This window comes from Leptonychotes weddellii, chromosome 4, assembly GCF_054177405.1.
Source record: "Leptonychotes weddellii isolate Sample4059 chromosome 4, ASM5417740v2, whole genome shotgun sequence".
Lineage (NCBI taxonomy): Eukaryota > Metazoa > Chordata > Mammalia > Carnivora > Phocidae > Leptonychotes > Leptonychotes weddellii.
This window is the reverse complement of record NC_138372.1, coordinates 159,720,339-159,724,696: the sequence shown is the minus strand read 5'-3', so window position 1 is coordinate 159,724,696 and position 4,358 is coordinate 159,720,339.

Below are 4,358 nucleotides of genomic sequence, written 5' to 3'. Positions count from 1 at the left end.
AAAACTTCAGCCACCACAAGTTCACAATCTCCTCACTGCTGTTGCGGCCAGAATGCGGTTTTGTCTCTCTTTCTGTCGTAGTGGCACTGAGCCTACCCTTGGTCAGGGTTTTCTGTATCATTCTAAGAGAACTTTTTTTTTCCTCTCTCTCTCCTGCATTTAGTCACATTCTCTGCTGCTAAAAGAAGCAGTACTTAGATCGTGTTCAACGGGGCATGAAAGATCACCTGTGTTCCCAGGGTTTTGATGGAGAAGACTTGCCTTCGAATGATGAAATATCTCCAGGATCTTGCTTGCCTGTGATCCCACTCTAGCCCCCAAGTCCTGTCTCCTCCTGAAAATTCAGCACAAGGTTGGGTTGAAGAGGTGCAGTGCAAGCTTTGCCATGTCACTTGGTTGGTACAACGCTATTTCCTTAGAACCTACTAGGTTACAGGAAGTGCATTAGCTGCTGCAAATAGGACAGTGGAGATGTGCCTTGAGCAAATGCTTTCCAAAAGTTATTAACTCTTTAAGCTCCACTGTTTAGAGTGCTACAGGGGTATCTCAAAGGGAATCATACTTTAGTCTAAGGCAGGGAATCCCAACTGGGGTCCCCCAGGAGACATAAGGCAGTAACTGAAGACATTTTCAGCTTTTACAACTTGGTTGGAGATGAGGACATGGCTGGGAGTCTGGGCATCGAACAGGTAAAAAGCAGGATGCGGCTAAGCACCCTGTAATGTCAGTAGCATCAAGGTTGAGAAACCCCGGCGATTTTCAAACTTAAGTGAGCAGAGAATCACCTGGAGAGCTGGGCCCCATGCCCAGAGTTTCTGATTCAGTAAGTCTGGGGTGGGGCCTAAGAATTTGCATTTCTCACAAGGTCCCAGGTGATGCTGCTCTCTGCTGGTCTGGGGACCACACTCAGAGAACTGCTGGTCTATATTTTCACAGAAGGCATTCCCCAGAAAATGATGTGTAAAGTTTTGCTGGAGAAAAAAGGAAAAGATAAACCTTTTCAGGTAGTTTGTGCAAAAACCCAGAGGTGAGAGGTTTGGGTTCAAGGAGCAGAAATAAGGGAGCAGGACACTGAATGGAGCTGGAGAGGGAGCCCGAGGCAGATGATGCAGGGCCATAGTAGGATGTGGTCTCTATTCCATTTAAAACAATGGAAAGGCACTGAGGAATTTTTACCAAGGAACTGGAGAATTTGACCAGACAGTTGGGGTTGGGGGTAGAAGAAGGCATGGTGCCTATAGTTTAACGTAATAAAAAAACATGGCCTTTGGGGGGCGCCTGGGTGGCTCAGTTGGTTAAGCGACTGCCTTCGGCTCAGGTCATGATCCTGGAGTCCCGGGATCGAGTCCCACGTCGGGCTCCCTGCTCAGCGGGGGGTCTGCTTCCCCCTCTGCCCTCTTCCCTCTTGTGCTCTCTGTCTCTCATTCTCTCTCTCTCTCAAATAAATAAATAAATAAAATCTTTAAAAAAAAAAAAAACATGGCCTTTGGAATCAGACAGTCTTGGATTTCCATCCTAGTTTGGTCTCTTACTACTGATATGATCAAGAGCAAATTATTCAACTTCCATGAGACTCAGTTTCCTCATCTGTAAAATGGGGCTGCTCATATCCACTTCTCTGGATAGTTGTGAGAATAAATGAGATCATGTTCATAAAAGGGTCTGGCACACAGAAGGGCTCATTGAATGTTAATTCTCTTCCATTAAGTGTCAATGATGAAAGGACCAGAGGCTCCTCTAGAAGCTAATTTCCATCTCAAAGATCACACAGCAAAGCATGATGTCAGCAATCCAGGTCTGTCCAAAGAGCACTTGCATCACCTGTGTGTGCCAAACCTGTGCCAGGACCTGCTGCTGAGCGTGTTTAAGTGAAAATTAGGCAACCACCAACCCACACAAAAATGCTGCAGAACTAATGCTAGGTTTGCAGATACCATCACAGGGCTCAGGCCAAAGTTACCTAATTTACTGATGTTTGGATACTTCAGAGGCTCTTTTACCGCATCTCTTATTGTTTTGTAGCCTGACAATGGGGAGGAGAAACAGTGCTTGGAACCACAATAAATAATAATATTTAGCACTTAAATAACCTTTGCATCTTCAAAGTCATTTCCAAACACTCCCAAATTAAGACTTACCCAACCCCAGCCTTGGGAAAGTGTCATTATCTTTGTTTCTTCAACACAGCAAGAAGAAGGAGGTGATGGTGTTGCCCAAACCCTGGCCAGTTGGCATTAGAATGGGCTGCTTTAATTCAATCCAGATATCCCTAATAGGCCCATTCCAGAAGAATCTGGGCATTTCCTTGGACCATGAGTAGAGCAAAATATTTAATTGGAAGAGCTAATTCCACTCTCCAAGAATCACTTTAAAATATAATAATAATAAATAAAGAAGGTGGAAGAAAACTTCTGGAGCAGACAGATATGTTTATGTTATAGGCTGTGATGATGGTTACCAGGGTGTATACTTATCTCCAAACTCCTCAAGTTGTATACATTAAATATGTATGGCTTTGTGTATGTTCATCATACCCTAATAAATTGGTTTTTAAAAATTCCTTGTGAGCCTAATTTTGCACAGATGTTCTCAGCACATTCTGAATTAGACTTAATGGGAACAGTTGCTTTTTTGCTATCTCTGGTTCCCCAACTCCCTTACTCTGCCATCTCCCAGGAAGCTGGGCAAATGTTAGGACTTTTTGTGTGTTTGATAATTATCTAATTAATAATGATAATATCTCAAAGTTTCCTCATCTATAAACTGGAGATAATGACACACAGGGTTGTTGTGAGGACAATGTGTGAAGAATGCCAAGTAGGTAATGAACACAAGGAAACATTCTTTATCATTGTTGTGGTTGACACCATAGCCATTGTATTTATATCATTTTATTATTTCCCATATGTTTCCCATACGCTCTGTTTTATAGTGTTCATAACCATTCTCTTGTAAGGATAAGCAGATAGCATTATCTTTTGCGGAAACGTGGGCTCAGAGACAGAAAATAGACTCATCTAAAACCACACAGCTAATCACTGCAGAGCAGGGGGAGGAGCCACCGTTTGTCTTTATATCATCTTATTTCATTCATAACTTCCTCTCCTCCTACCCCAAAGACTTCATCTTTGTGTTCATGAAGTCTAGGTCTTTGCATTCTCTCCCTCTTCCACGAAAGAAAAGGCATCTCTTACCTCCACACTCCATAAAGCCACAGCAATTCAAGACATTTACTAAACCCCTATTATGTGCCATACACTGGACCCAGGGTCTGTGGAGTATCTTCAAGGAGCTTGTCCTCAGGAAGTTTCATGTCAAGGGGCACCTGGGTGGCTCAGTCGGTTGTGTCCAACTCTTGGTTTTGGCTCCGGTCATGATCTCCCACTTGTGGGATTGAGCCCCACTTTGAGCTCTGCACTCAGTGCAGAGTCTGCTTCACATTCTCTCTCCCTCTCCCTCCTGTGCTCTCTCTGTCTCTCAAATAAATGAATAAAATTAAAAAAAAAAAAAGAAGTTCATGTCAAATGAGAAAGATGATCACCAGCTAGAACAATTGCTTCTTAAAATCAAGATTCAGAAAGGATCTTTAGAATGGTCTCCACTACAATTCTATATCTGGGAAATGCCAACCATCCCTACCTTCAGCCCTATTCTAAGGACACCATGTTTTAGAAAAAACATGCCCGAGACACTCGTTTGTCTCAAGGAGTAAGATTCTCCTGCTAAGGTGCCCGTAGGCTTATTTCAAAGTGGATGATGTTCACTAGTGTATTGCACTGACTAAGTGCCCAGGCTTTGGGACCAAATAGACCTGGACCCAAATCCCAAGGCCCACAGTAGCATGACCTTGTACATCTTACTTAACTTGTCAAAAGCTGGGCTTGTGTAAAATAGTGATGACGTATTTTGGGTGGAGGACATGAAGAAGAAAATGTACATGAAATGCTTAACATAAAGCCAAACATATGGTAGCTCTCCAGAAATAGCAGCTATTTTTTATTACATTATTATGCTATTATTGCTATTATTATACTGTGGTATTATTTACACAAAATTTGTATTAAAAATGAATGCAAAGTGTGCCAACGATGCTTCTGATACTTCTTTTTTTTTAAGATTTTATTTCTTTATTTGAGAGAGAGAGACAGCCCGCTTACGCAAGGGCAGAGGGAAGGGGCAGAGGGAGAGGGAGAGAGAGGATCTCAAGCAGACTCCCCACTGAGCACAGAGCCAGGCATGGGGCTCAATCTCACAACCCTGAGATCATGACTTGAGCTGAAGTCAAGATCAGGCACTCAACCAACTGCACCACCCTGGTGCCCCGCTTCTGATATTTCTCCTATACATAATCTTAGTAA